General features: G+C 40.5%; 2 pseudogenes; both read right to left on the minus strand.

Annotated features, from left to right (window-relative positions):
* Positions 1 to 10,133: 10,133 nt before the first annotated feature.
* On the minus strand, positions 10,134 to 11,723 carry LOC128314265 (60S ribosomal protein L12-like; annotated as a pseudogene).
* Positions 11,724 to 12,086: 363 nt separating this feature from the next.
* Positions 12,087 to 12,297, minus strand: LOC106978402 (40S ribosomal protein S28-like; annotated as a pseudogene).
* Positions 12,298 to 15,596: the final 3,299 nt, after the last annotated feature.

The following is a 15,596-nucleotide window of genomic DNA, read 5'->3' on the forward strand; positions in this document are numbered from 1 at the left end:
TGGAAAAGACCTTAGGTACGACTTAATACAACTTTCTGTCCTATGGTTTCCAATCATCAATTCATTCAACAAACGTTGAGTACCTGCCAAGTACATGCCAGACACTGTATATAGACAAACAAAATAGAGTCCCTATCTTCCAGTGGCACATGGGGAGATAGTGAATACCGAGACACCCATCTCAAAATTCCCTCTGCCTGAACACCTCCAGATCTGGAGAACTCACCTCCTCCCAATGACACCGGTAACAGAACTGTTCTTTTTCTTGAGCCCTAACTCTGTTTTCTTATAACTCCCACTCTTGGCCTTAATTTTCTCCTCTGGCTCCACACTGAGTAAATCTATCTGTCTTCCAAATGATAGCTTTTAAGTACTGGAAAATAGCAATCAGATCCCACAGAGAGCTCTCCGAGACTTGCGGCCACTTTGGGGGGACTATGTTTTGTGGTTGCCCCTAAGGAGTTGGGATTTTGGAGCCAGGCGGTGTTCCTGATCACGTAGCAAGGCCCTGGTGCTGGGAACTCCCTTTCAGAGTCGCTGCCCACACCGCCCCACCCCGGCAGGAGGGAATTCCAAAGCGCTTGCTCTAGAGGGGTGAAGGGTGCAAAGCCATGTCAAGGCCTGGGCTTGGGTTTTCTGCTCCTGCCAAGCTCCCCTTCCTAGAGGGGCATCTTGTCCTCCAGATGCGGCATTTTGATCTGCTCATTTGATTTTGAAGCAGCCAAACCCCCGAACCGCACCGCCCCCCTTCTCTGTGGTGAGAGGGACACAATAAGGAAGGAACCAGTGACTCGGGGAAAACTAGCTGCAGCTGGGGGAGGCAGCAGCAAGGAATTAAACCTTTTTTTTTTTTATTTTGAGTGTCCTTTGTTTCAACAAAATGTAGTTTTCCAAGTAATTGTTTGCCTGATGCAATAGGGCCTGCTGGGCCCTGGGGTGTAAATCTTCCCGACAACGGGTCAGTTTTCTGCTTTTTCCTGCAAGGCCCAAGCCTCGAAATTTCTGTGGGCCAGCCGTACAGGTCTTGAATTCATTAGTTTGGGCCCCTTGGCTGAGTCGTCTCCAGCACCTCTGCCAGAGCTGTGGGCTGCTTGGCACAGTCCTGGAGGCCAGACTTGCCCAGGAGAGAAGAGGGAGGTCAGGGGGGGAGGGGGGAGGAAAAGGAGAGGGAGCTGGGAGTGCGAATGGGTGGCAGGGAGGGGAGGGAAAGGAAAGGAATAGAAGAGAGGAAATGTGAGAGAACCTTAACTATTTGCTGGCTAGCTGTAAAGCCTCAGAAGAAAGAGAAGAAGCTTCAGGATATAGTCTCAGTCTCAGAAAAAGGGCCAGGATATGGGAGTGACATGTGGAATCTACCCGCCCAGCTGTACAAGGGAGCATGTTCCTGAAGAAGTATCTAGATTCCTGGCTGCAGAGAGAGGAGGGGGAATAAAAGGCCCATTCGCCAGTGTCTGGAAAGTCTCTGTATTGCATTGCCCTGCCTCTTTCCCCTTTCTCTCTCTTTTTCTCCCCATGCACTTATTTCCATTTAAAATACAAAAGCATAGGGGCAACTGGGTGGCTCAGGTGGTTAAGCATCCAAATTTGGCTCAGGTCATGATCTCACGGTTCATGAGTTCGAGCCCTGAGTTGGGCTCTGTGCTGACACCTCAGAGCCTGGAGACTGCTTTGGATTCTGCCTCTCTCTCTCTCTCTCTCTCTCTCTCTCTTTCTCTCTGCCCCATCCTCACTTGTGCTTTCTCTCAAAAATAAACATTAAAAAAGTAATAATAAATAAAATATAAAGACATAAATAAAAAACATTTTCCTTCTTCCTTTTCCCTCTTTCTACTTCCTTCGTTCTTCACCCTCCTCAATTCCCTGCCCAGCTCAAATCCCATCTTAACCCCTCTTCTTTGACACTTACAAGTACCTGAATAAATGTGACTCTTCACGGCCCCCAAACACTGTCATTTTCTTAGTACCACCTTAATCTCCTTCCCCATAACTCTCCTGATTAAATGAGGTAGAGTGTTGGCATCCTTAGGGACATCTAGGCATCTTCAATGAACGAAGAAGACTGAAGGTCTGTCCTTCAAAGTCCAGTAGAATGTCAGCCTGTTGTGGGCAGGAATACATCCAGAATTTGTATTAAGCACCTACCACGTAGCATCACCCAGACTCTGCCAGTCAATCCACATCTACCCCCCACTGACTTCCAATAAAGAAGGGCCATTCTGGTTACTCCATGACCCTAAGTAAAAGCTTTGGGCAGAACTATCCAGTAGAACTATCCAGAAGTATCCAGGCTCTAAAACCTAGTACCTTAACCATCTCATGCCTGCCTAGTAAAACATGCCCTTGGAAAACATCTTTAAACTCCACCATTTGTACTTCTGTGTGAGTTTAAAACCCTGTGTTAGGTCAACCTAGAGATACTTGCCTTTTCATTTTCCCTCATTGCAGGAATAAAGGCTTTAAAATGATTGCAGGCAACACCCACCCAGGGAAAGGTGTTTAAGGGGGCAAAGTGCTCTTTCCATGTTCCTGATAAAGACTGTGTATTGCTTTCCCTCTGAGGCCAGCGTAGAGCCCAATCCCCTGAAGCCAAATTAAGAGGCTTGTGATCCACACTTCTGGGACAGAGAAAGAGCTACAAAATGCCATCGGTGTTGAGTGAGGGCACTTGTGAAAGCTCCCCTCCTGCTCCTACCCCCTCCCCCCCTCAAAAAAAAAAAAGATCTGGAGAAACAGAACTCCGTGTACTCATTACAATTCGGTTAACCTAGACAAATTCCTGCCCAGACACAGAACCCTGGGCTGGAGCTTCTAGGAGCCCTGTGATTGTGGGGTTCTCTGTGGGTCCAGCCCAGGGTTTCTACTGGTGCTGGAAACAACAAGAAGCCCCACCCCTTCACTCTAGGGCTCTGATCTGGAGGGCAGCCCTGCGTGGTGTGTGGTTAGCACAGCAGGAGGACATTTGTCTTGGTCTCTGATGTGCATCTCGCCTGAGAGTTCTTTGGGGAATGATGTTATCGCACCAACATCATCATCAAATGGCATTCCCCCACAGCCCCCGAAGGGTCCAGATGTGCAGGACACTGTGTTAGGCCAATGAAGCTGGCTTATTCTGCAGCATCTAAAGCTTTGTCTCCAGCACAAGGGCTGTTGCTTATTATGTGCTCATACCCTTGTGTTCTACACCCAGCCTCTCCTCCTGTGCCAATCTAGGGGAAGCAAACTTCTCTTCTCCAAAAAGCTGCAGAGGTCTTTGGGGATCTGTGGAGGCTAAGCCAGAGCCCTTATTTGCTTTGGTTGGTGGTCCCTGCCACAGAGCTAATGAGCTGCAAATACTCCCCTTTCAAAAGGAAGGGCTGAGCCTTTGAAGCCTGCAAGGACCCGCCCCCGAATTCCACAGCTGCAGGCAGCACTTCCCAGCAGGGCCCTGGAGAGTGTGTCCCACCAGCCTCCCCTCCCGGGGCACACCCAGCCTGGGCCTCCCCATCGGAAAAGGGGGAACAGTTTTGCTTCGCATCCTGTGTTCTGGGCGTGACACAAAGAGCAGAAATAAGCACCGTACGTGTATCATCTTCTCTGTGTCTCTCAAAGACCTTAAAGATACAGGAACTGGGGCACAGAAAGGCTCTATCATTTTTCCAAAGTCACATAGCAAGTAGGTGGCAAATCCAGGACTTGACCCTAAGTCTAGCTGACTTTCAAGACCGTACATTTCAACATAAGGTAAATTGGTTTTATTTCTATAAAACCCTGGAAATAAGCCTTGATCTACATATGTCTGGGACCCATGTGCTTAGGACCAGATAGGAATTGGTCTCCGTCCAAAAGAAATCATGCTTTCGGGCCAATGATCATCTCTGAGAGAACATGGGAAAAAATTCTCTCATTTAGGTCTCTTCTTCCCCCACCTTCAGCCAGGCATCTGTCGGTGGGAAGATTTCTGAGTATACACACTGTCAACTTCTAGTGAAATTAGGAACAATAAGGACAGTGGGTGGCATCTTGGCAGCCAGATAGAATTTCTGCTTCCTAATGATTTCTGAGAACCAGCTGCAGGTCTCCTGTTTGGTCCCTGCACAAGCGAAGCCAGTGTTAGACCAGAAGGCAGGCAGGCAATTCAGCAGAAGTGAAGAAAAGCAGGTTGTAGAAGCCTATTGAGAGCAACAGTAACCTAACAAGACAAGACTGTATTGAATATGTACCTAATGCTCAAAGTTCACAGCAGTGTGTGAGCTTCGGTGTGAGTGTGTGTGTGTGTGTGTGTGTGTGTGTGTGTGTGTTCAGCAGGGGGGTTAGGGAAGGGGAGAGCCTGAGAAACAGAAGACCCTCAAGGCTTTTGCAAATTGGTTGAGGAGAAAAGACCAATATTTTATATAAAATAACAGCCAAAAGGGTTTGTGTTACAGTGCATGTAAGGGCTAAATTATTCAGAACAGACCATAACTGCAGTGGGAGAGCCAGATCGGTGGGTTTAGAATAGTAAGAAGGGGCTTCATGGGGTTCGAGGAAAACTTTAGCTGGCCCTTGAAGGCTGAGGAAGATGCAATCAGGTGCTGAGGAAGAGAGCATCCCTGCTGAGGAGCATACATATGAAGACTGTAAATAAAAACTCAAATCAAGTCTGCATTGTACTTTAAATCACAAGCTGTTAGGGCTCAAGGGGACTTTACAGGTCATGTAGTTAAGCCCTTCCCTTTGCAGACAAAAAACCAGAGGCCTGGAGAAATCAAGTTGCAGTGGATGAACCGCTTAACCTCCTTGGGCTTAGTGGATATTGGTCTCCATGGAAGTGGGATTGCTTTGTAGACAAGATCTCAGTTAACCCAATAATAACATCCTTGGGAACCAGCCAGAGATGGAGATGGTGGCCAGAGCAGTGGTGGTGATTTGATCCTTCATATCATAGCGAGCTAGAAAATAAGCAGGTCCCCCAAGTCTGCTCTGTCAGACTCTCCAGCTACAAAGCAATTGGAAAAGGGTGCTGTTTGAAAGGTGGGGGCAAAGGAGACACCTCAGCCTCCCAACAGGCCTCCTGGCCTCCACTGTTGTTCCTTTCAATCTGTTCAGCACACTGCAATCAGGTATAATTTTATACAATGAAATTCATCCATTTTAAGTGTAAAATTTGATGAAAATGTAGTAACCGGATATAGTCCTGTAAACACAACCACACTCAGGATACAGATGTTTCCATCACCCTGAAGACTTTTCTCATGCAACCATTGCTTGTCAATGCCCTTCCCCCTGACACTCGCGATCTGTTTTCTGTCACTGCAGTTTTGCCTTTTCTAGAATTCCATATAAATGGAACAGGGCAGCATCAGTCTTTTGTTTTGACTTCTTTCACTAAGCACGATGTTTTTGAGATTCATTCATGTTGCTTGTATTCATGTTTCATTCCTTTTTATTGGCGAGTAGCGTATCTGTTTATCCACTCAGCAGTAGATGGACATTTGATTTCTTTTCCATTTTTAATTATTTTGAATAAAGCTTCTATGAACATTCAGGTACAAGTCTTTGTGTGGACATATGTTTTCATTTCTCTTGGGTAAATATCTGGGAGTGGGATTGACAGGTCACAGGGTAAGTATATGTTTAATGTAAGATACTACCAAACTACTTTCTAAAGTGGCTGTACAATTTTGCATTCCGTCTAACACTGGGGAAGAGTTATACTTGTTCCATATCCTTGCCAACACTTGGTTTTAGCAGTCTTTTGAACTTGACCTATTTTAGTGGGTGTGCGGGAATATCTCATAGGGGCTTACCATAGCATCTACATCATAACTAGTGATGCATCTTTTCATATATTTGCTGGCCATTCTTATATCTTCTTTTGAAAAGTATGTGTTCAAACTGCCCATTTTTTACTGGTTGCTTGTCTTCTTATTGAGTTGTAAGGGCTCTCTATATCCTGAGTACAAATCCTAATCATAAGTGTGCTTTGCAAATATTTTTTCTCAGTCAGTGACCTGCTTTTTGTTTTCTTACTCGTGTCTTTCGAAAGGCAAAAATTTTAATTTAATTTTTTAAAGATTTTATTTTTAAGTAATCTCTACACCCAACGTGGGGCTCAAACTCACAACCCCAAGATCAAGGGTGGCATGCTCTACCGACTGAGCCAGCCAGGTACCCCAAAAGGTTTTTAATTTTAGTGAAGTTAATTTTATCAACTGATGTGTACTTTCTGGATTTTTATGAAATATTTGCTTAACCTAATGTAGTGAAGATCTCTTTTTATGCTTTCTTCTAGTTGTCATTTCATGTTTAACGCTATGATTCATTTTGAGTTAATATTTCTGAGTAGTTTAAGGTAAGGAACAAGACTTAGTTTTTTTAAATACAGATATTCAGTGGTCCCAGAGCCATGTGTTGAAAAGACTATTTTTTTTCCAAGTGCCTTGCCTTGGCACCTTTGTCAAAAATCAATTGATGATCCTTAGGAAAGTGCAACTATTCTTTATGATACTTCATGTTGGATATCTTCCACACATATGTCAAAACCTATAGAATGTATACAACCAAGAGTAAAACCTAATGTAAGCTATGGGTTTTGGATGACAATGATGATCAATATAGGATCATCAGTTATAAGAAATGTACCACTCTGGTGAGGGATGTTGATAGTAGGTTAGGCTGCATGTCTGTCAGAGTAGGACGTATATGGGAACTTTTCGTACTATCCGCTCACTTATGCTATGAACCCAAAACCACTCCAATAAATAAAGTCCATTTTTTAAAAAGAGAAAAAAATAGCCTTTTTAGTCTTTTTTTAAAACAAATCAATTCACTATCTAAGTGTAGCTCTACTTCTGACTCTCTAGTCTGTTCCATTGATTTATCTATATTTATTTCAATACCGTACATCTTGATCACTGTAAGTTATGACAAGTTTAAAAATCAGGTAATGAAAGTGATCCAATTTTCCCTTCTTTTTCAAAATTATTTTGGCTCTTCTATGTATTTTGTCTTTTTCATATAAATTTTTGCATCAGCATGTCAATTTCTTCAAAAATGCTTTCTAGGATTTTCATTAAGATTGCAGTGAGTCTTTAGGTCAATTTGGGGAAAATTGCCATCTTAATCACATTGAATGTTCCAATCCATTAACATGGAATCCATTTAATTAAGTCTTCCTTTGCAACGTTTTCTAGATTTCAATGTGCAGATCTTGCACATCTTTTGTTAAATCTATTCCTAAGTATTTTTTATGCTACTGCAAATGGAGATTTTAAAAAATTATTTTCTAAATGTTCATTGTTAGTATATAAAAATAAGAGTAATTTCTGTTTATTGACCTTATATCCTGAGATCTTGCTGAATTCATTTATTAGTTCCAGTAGCTTTTTTGTAGAATCTTTGGAATTTTCCTTATGTGCAATTATGTTATCTGCAGATAAAGGCAGTTTTACTTCTTCTTGTCCAATATTTATGCATTTTATTTCTTTTTATTGGCATGTTTTACACCGGCTATAACCTCTGATATGATGCTGAATACAAATGGTGAGAGAACATATTTTTGCCTTGTTCCTAATCTAAGGGAGAAATCACTGGGCCTTTCACCTTAGAGTAAAATGTAGGTTTTTAGAAGATCCCTTTAACTCGGTTGAGAAAGTTCCCTTCTATTCCTAATTTGCTGAGTTTTTTTTTTTTTTTGATGTATCTATGTGACAAAAGTTTTTCTGCATCTGTTGAAATGATCATATTGTTTTCCTACTTTATTTTGTTAATTTGTTGAGTTATATTGATTTTGAAATGTTAAGCCAATCTCACATTCCTGGAATAAATCTCATTTGGTCATGATATATTACCTTTTTTATATGTCATTGGTTTCTATTTGCTAATATTTTAAGGATTTTTTAATAAGGATTTTTATGTCTCTGTTCATGAGGGATACTCCTCTGTCATTCTCTCTCTCTCTCTCTCTCTCTCTCTCTCTCTTTGTAATGTCTTTATGAAGTTTTGAAATCAGAGTTATACCAGCCTCATAAAATAAATTGGGAAGGGTTCCCTCCTCCTCTATTTTCTTAAAGAATTTTTGTGAGGCGAGTATTATTTTTTTCCCTTAAACATTTAATAGAATTCACTAGTGAAGCCATCTGGACCTGAAGCTATCTTTGTGGATGAAGTTTTAACTATGAATTCAATTTCTTTATTTTATATAGGCCTATTAAAGTTTTCTACTTCTTTTCAAATCAGTTTTGGCAATTTTGATCTTTCAAGGAATGTGTCCTTTTCATCTAGGTATCACATCTATGGGTATAAAGTTGTCCACAATATTCCCTTATTATTCTTTTCATGACTGTAGGGTCTATAGTAATGTTTTCTCTTTCATTCCTCATATTATTAATTTGTGTCTTGTCTTTTTTTGTCTTGATCAGTCTGATGAGAGCCCTACAAATTTTATTGATCATTTCAATGAGCCAGCTTTTTCATTTTTCTTTTCTTGATTATTTGTTCACTTTATATTTCATTGAGTTCTGGTCTTTATTATTTTCTCCCTTCTATTGACACTGGGTTTAGTTTCTCCTTTTCTAACATCTAAAGTGATAAACTCAGGTAATTGATTTTAAGATTTTTTTTTTCTTTTCTGATGTAAGCATTAAACCTATAAATTTCCCTCTATGTATTGTTCTAGGTCCATCCCATAATTAAAAAAATTTTTTTTAATGTTTATTTATTTTTGACAGAGAGAAAGTGAGAGAGACAGAAGCGGGGGAGGGCAGAGAGAGAGGGAGACACAGAATCGGAAGCAGGCTCCAGGCTCTGAGCTGTCAGCACAAAGCCTGATGAGGGACTTGAACTCACGAACCATGAGATCATGGCTTGAACTGAAGTCAGATGATTAACGGGCTGAGCCACTCAGCCACCCTACCCCTTAATTTTTTAAATAAATTTTAAATTTTAGAATATTATCAGATTTACAGAAAAGTTGCAAAGATGGCACAGAGTTTCCATATACCCCTCACCCTTTTCCCCTATTGTTGATACTTTACATTCATGTATACAATTACATGCCATAATTAAGGTATCAACATTAGTATATTACTATTAACTGAATCAACACTTTTTTTGGACTTCACAAGATTTTCCCTAATGTCCTTTTTATTTTCCAGAATCCCATCCAGGATATTCCATTGTATTTAGTCATTAGGTCTCTTTAGTGCCCTCTTGGGCTGTGACAGTTTCTCAGATTCTTGTTTTTGATGACCTTGACTGTTTTAAGGAATACTTGTAAGGTATTTTATAGACTATCTCTCTCAGTTTGTCATTCTCATGGTTAGACTGATGTTACAGGTTCGGGGGAGGAAGACTATGAAAGTGAAGTGATATTCTCATCACATCATATCAAGGGCATGTATCAGTATGGCTTATCAATGACAGTGTTAATCTTGATCATTTGTCTGAGGTGGTGTTTGTCAGCTTTCTCCACTGTAAAGTTATTCCCCTCCCCCCCATCCCTTTCCATATTTTACTCTTTAGAAGCAAATCATGAAGTACAGCTTGTACTCAAGGGGCTGGGGAGTAGCATTCACATAATCTATTTAGAATTCCTCTGTAACCAAGACTTGTCTGTTCTCCCATATTTATATATTCAGTCATTTATTTATATCAATATACATTCATGGATATTTATTTTATATCTTGAACTATAATACTATGCTTCATTATTGGTTTTGTAGCTCAAATTGTACCAGCTTTGGTCATGGGAGCTTTTTTAGGTTGCTCCTGTATCCCTTGAACATGCCCCTATCCTTTTGATTTTTGAGCATTCCCTTACTCTCTGGCACAAGATGATCCAGGTGCATCTTGTATATTCCCTGTTCCAGTCCTACAATCAGCACTGCTTTAGCTACATCCCACAAATGCTAATGTGTTATGTTTTCACTGTCATTTAATTCAGAATATCTTCTAATTTCCATTATTACTTCTTCTTTAATTGATGGATTATTTAGAAGTATGGTACTCAGTTGCTAAATACATGGAGTTTTCCTAATTATCTTATTGATTTCTAATTTAATTCCACCATAATCAGAGAACATAGTCTATGTGATGTCAATCTGGTTTGGGTTTTTTTGGGGGGGGGATGTTGTTGTTAAATGATCCTCTGTTAAAATATTTTTCCTTTGTAGTTCTTAACTAGCTGGGCATTCCACTACACCACTACTGATGTCACCTGTGATGTCATGAGGGTGGCGGCCATCAGCATTGCAGCTCGAAGACTAGGCAGTCCTCAGGATCTCTTTAATGGTTTCAGAGAGTTCTCTAGCTAAAGATTGGTGCCACATCTGTTGGGCAATGTTGACAATCTCATCAAAAGTGGTATTTCTACTGTGCTTGATGTTTTTCTGCTTCTTTCTGTCTCTTGGCAGTTTCTCGAGAGCTTTGCTAATCAGGGCAGAGGCAGAAAGTACCACTTCAATCTGGATTTGTCCTGTTCTGAATGGTCAGTTCCAATCACTGGTAACCTTGGTGATGTCATCACCAACCTTTCTCGGAGATAGACCCAGGGAGCCGATCTTGGGGGTCAGGGTAGATGTGGCATCGCTTCCCCACTGGTACACCTCACTTATACAACTTTAATCTCGTTAGGGTCAAACTTAGGCTTGCATAGTGGAGGCAGCTGGTGTTGGATGAACCTAGATTCCAGACGACCAAAGACAGTTGCAACTTTGCCTCCTCCCAGCCAAAAGCCAAAAAGCTATGATGTCAATCTTTTAAATTTAAGGCTTGCTTTATGGCCTGGCTTATGATGTATCCTGGTAAATACAACATGTGCCCTTGAAAAAGAATGTATAATCTATAAATAGCAATTTTTATTCTATAACTAGCAATTCAGTGTAATATTCTACAAATAGCAATTCAAAGTGGTTAAGACTGTTGTTTAAATCTTCAGTGTTGTGCTGAATTTTTTAGTTTCATTTTATCAATTGCTGGGGAGAGGTGATAAAATCACCAACAACTGTGGAATTGTCTATTTCTCTTTTTAATTTCATCAATTTTGCTTCATATATCTTGAATCTTTGTTATCAGGCATATATACATTTACAAGTAAAGTCATGGTGAAATGACCATACTTAATCATTGAGAAATGTTTCTTTCTGACTCTAGTAATACTCTTTGTCTTTAATTCTCCTTTTTCTGATATTAATATAGACACTTCAGCTTTCCTATACTTACTGCTCATATTTACTTTCAACATATCTGTGTCTTAATATAATATAAAATTAAGTGTGTCTCTTGTAGACAACATATAGTTGGATCTTGTTTTCTTCAATATGATTATCTCTGCCTTTTAAGTGGAGTGTTTTAATCCATTAGTATTTAATGTAATTATTGGTATGGTTGAATTTGGAGCTAACATTTAGATTTGTTTTTTATATGTTCCCCCTGGTTTTTGTTTTGCTTTCTTTTGTTCTACTGTTCCTCCATTCCTATTTTTTTATTGTTTCGACTTTTTTTAAGATTTAATTTTAATTTTCCTATTGGCTTTTTAGCTTTTCTTCTTTGCATTATTTTTAGTGCTTGCCCTAGGAATTATAATACACATCCTTAATTTTTTTTTACAAAATGCTTCCAGTAAACATGGCTCCATTTCACACAAATTACAAAAACCTCACAACTGTGTTGATCCATATTCCTTCACCCTATCTCAGCCTTTGTGTTGTAGTTGATATGTAGAAAGAGATTTCCTTTGGTATTTCTTACAGTGCATGTTTGCTCATGGTTAATTCTCTTTCATCTGAAAATCCTTTACTTACCCTTGATTTGCTTTTTTTTTTTTTTTTTTACATTTATTTTTGAGACAGAGAGAGACAGAGCATGAACGGGGGAGGGGCAGAGAGAGAGAGAGACACAGAATCGGAAACAGGCTCCAGGCTCTGAGCCATCAGCCCAGAGCCCGACGCGGGGCTCGAACTCACGGACCGTGAGATCGTGACCTGGCTGAAGGCAGACGCTTAACCGACTGCGCCACCCAGGCGCCCCGATTTGCTTTTTTTTAAACAATATAAATGCTGTAATAACAAACACAGATCATCACTGTGGGCCAAGTGGTTGACCCAGACATGCAGGACACAGCCACAAGTTTAGCTCAGCCTCCGAGCCTCTTGCTCTGACTCCAGTAGGGTGAGCATGTCACCCTTGCACACAGGGCCTTTCACATCGAAGTTGGTGGAGTGGTTCATGTCATCCAATGAACTCCACACACACCTGCATGCACTGTCCCTGTGAGCTGGTCCTGCCCAGCACTTTGGTGATCCTGGCCAACTTGATGGACTGCACACAGTTTGTGTCCATGAGGGCTGCTTGGCAGCAGTCGCATGGAGAGCTAACCTTGATTCTTGTAGAATATTTTCACTGGAGTGAATTCTGGGTTGACAGTTTTTCCTTTCTGTACTTTAAAGATACTCTACTCTTGGGAGCGCCAGGGTGGCTCAGTCAGTTAAGCGACCGACTGGCTCAGGTCATGATCTTGCTGTTTCCAAGTTTGAGCCCAGTGTCTGACAGCTCAGAGCCTGGAGCCTGTTTGAGATTCTGTGTCTCCCTCTCTCTCTCTGCCCCACACCCACTCGAGCTCTGTCTCTCTCTCAAAACTAAATAAACATTTAAAAAAATTTAAAGATACTCTACTCTTCCAACTTCCTTGGTTTTTAATGGCAAATATGTCATTTTTCTTTTGCTGCCTTCAAGATTTACTCTTTATCTTTGACTTTTAACAGTTTGACTATTAAAGTCAAATTAATAGACACTATGGAGTATTAAGTCCATTAATTTCTAATATTGTATTTTTCAGTAGTAAAGTTTCCACTTACAGTTTTTTTTAAAGAATTTCTCTTTCTCTGCTGAGATTTCTTCTCTTTTCATTCATCATGAGAATATTTTCTTTTACTTCATTGAGAATAATTATAATTGCCATTTTTAAATCCTTTTGTTCTACTTCCAATATCTGGGTCATCTCATCTTGGGGCAATTTTCAGATTTTCTTTCCTCTCAAGAATGTGTTCCACATTCATGATTTTTTGTATGTCAGATAAATTTGGGTTGTATCCTGGTCATTGTAAATGCTTATGGAATGTTATGGAAAATCTTGATTCTGGTTTTTTTTTTTTTTTTCCTTTGATAATAACCACTAACTCTGTTTCTTGGGTGGCAGGTCTTGTGTCTGTTCAAGTATTTTTTTTTTCTCTAACTGAATCGCTATCAGTCTGTTCTGTAAATGTATGGTTTGAAGAGCCATTAAGAGGTATGGGTTGTCAGAATTTGGGATTCTCTTTTTGGCTCTTTTCCTTCCATTATTCCTCCACTCTCTTCAGCAGCCACAATTTCTCTGGTTTCAATTTCCTGGTTTCTCACCCCAGAAAAATTCCAGCATTTCCACAAGTACCCTACCACCTCCAGCATCACATCACTGCACTTGGCCCCAGGGAAAAAGCCACAAAAATGAGAAATTACTTTGGAAAAACTCCCCTCCTCTGAGAATGTATTTCCCTGAAGAGTCTGTCTGCTTCTGTTGACTCTCTATTGCCTCACATAGCAGCCTTTTTTTTTTTCTTTTTGCTACTTGTCCAGATTTTTAGTTGATTTTTATAGAAGACTCAGTCTGGTAAGATCTTACTCTGTCTTACTAGAAGCAGAAACTCCGAGATATTTTAAGGAACAAATATCATGTTACTCCTTTGCTAAAATCTCATAAACATCTTATCATTGCTCTTACAGCAAAATCCGAAGTATTTAGTGTGCCCTTCAGTTAGGCTCCAGAGCAAAAATTCCCAAGTGGAATTTTAATGACAGTTTAATAAAGAGACTGTTTACAAAAGTTACAGGAACAAAAAGGGAGATTGAGGCACTCAAGACTAGCAAAAGTAGGAAGGCATCGTGATTGCTAGGTTTTAATGGGCAGAGTGAACAAAGGGTGTTACTAAAATCAATAAAATTGGGGCTGTGGAAGTGGGGCCACCCAATAGGAATTATTGTTATAAGCTACTGCCAGAACCTTAGCACCCAAGCAGGGAGAGAGTAGGAGAAGAAATGTCATGCCTCCTTTCCCCTATGTTCTTTCATCTCCTACTCATGCTTCCATTGCCCAGACCCAACTGGAAGTCAGCCAGGTAGCCCAGTGATGCCGTTTTTAGTGTTTAGCCTCTGGGTCTGCAGAGCAGGGCAGGGAAGGACCTGCTCTAGCCCATGCTTACCAGTGTTGTTCCCTCCAACACACCAGTACTAGACATCTTTCAGTTCCTCAAATAACTCTCTTCCACCCTTTGTCACATGATGTTCCCTCTATGAATGTTCTTCCCCCTCCCTCTCTGTCAACTTCACTGCTGTTCAGCCTCCTGTTGTCAGCTTGCGCCTAAATCCCTCAGGGAGCTCTTTTTATGACGCCCCAGACTACATAATGACTCCTTTTTATATATTCCTAAAGCTCCCTGTACTTCTCTTACAACACCATGCTCATTAGTGACTAATTAGTAATGTGTTATAATTTAATTATTTCTCTAACATCTGCCTTCCTTAAGAAACTGTGGGCTCAAGGAGAGCAGGAGTGATTTCTATTTTGCTCACCAATCTATCTGCAGTGCTTGTACAGGTTCTAGCACATGTAGTCCTCAATCAGCATATGTGGATTGAGTAACAACATGTCTGTCTTTTGCTGGAATATGAGTGAGCTGACTGTGTACTATTAATTTCTGAATCCCTTTCTCCTAGCACAGTGCCTACCATAAAATATGTCCTCAATAAATGTGATTATATATATTCATAAATAAATAAAACCATTTATATTTTAAACCTTTACCACACTTAAAGTAATGAGTTCTAATAATTGAATGCTTACTGTGGAAGCAGCCCTATGCTTAATTTCTCCTTAAATTGCCTCTTTAAAGCTTTGGAGGCTGTCTTCCTGGTCCCCAGTTTTATGATTTTCAGATTTCATAACCACACCTATGTCTACCTCTCTACCATGTTTTTGCAGAATGTATTTCTCCTACCTCACACACACTTGACTTTCCAGATAAAAAGAGCCTCATCTCTGTAACCTCTTTACACTTGGTCAGACCTCAGCCCCTAGAATACTTTATTCCTTTCTTTTAGAATTTCTCAATGTCTCATGTATTATTGATCAGTGAAGATTAGAAATGCCCATAGCACTGGGTTCTTGCTTCAGAGAAGGTGGGATTTTCTCTTTTTTTCCAGTCTTTGTCATGATGAGCTAGTCAATCAAGTCCTTGGAGAGTCAGTTTCTTCATCTATAAAATAGAAGCAATATCTTGTGTGTCGATTATGCATTGTTGAGTACAAACTACCCAAAAGCTTTAGTGGCTTAAAACAACCATTTTGTTTGCTCATGATTCTGTGAGTCAGCCATTGGGTTGGGTTCAGTTGGTGGTTCTTCTACTGTTCTTCCTGGGGTCACTCATGCACCTGCCATCAGCTGGCAGATTAGCTGGGGGCTGATTGGTGGAGGACCCTCGACTGGGACAACCTGTCTCTGTGCTATGAAGTCTCATCCTCCATAGACAGGTCCTGGCTTCTTCACATGATAGTATAAGAGTTCCCAGCAACAAGAGTAGGCAAAACCCTAATGCATAAGCACTTTT

Source organism: Acinonyx jubatus, chromosome B1, assembly GCF_027475565.1.
Source record: "Acinonyx jubatus isolate Ajub_Pintada_27869175 chromosome B1, VMU_Ajub_asm_v1.0, whole genome shotgun sequence".
In the NCBI taxonomy this organism is placed as follows: domain Eukaryota; kingdom Metazoa; phylum Chordata; class Mammalia; order Carnivora; family Felidae; genus Acinonyx; species Acinonyx jubatus.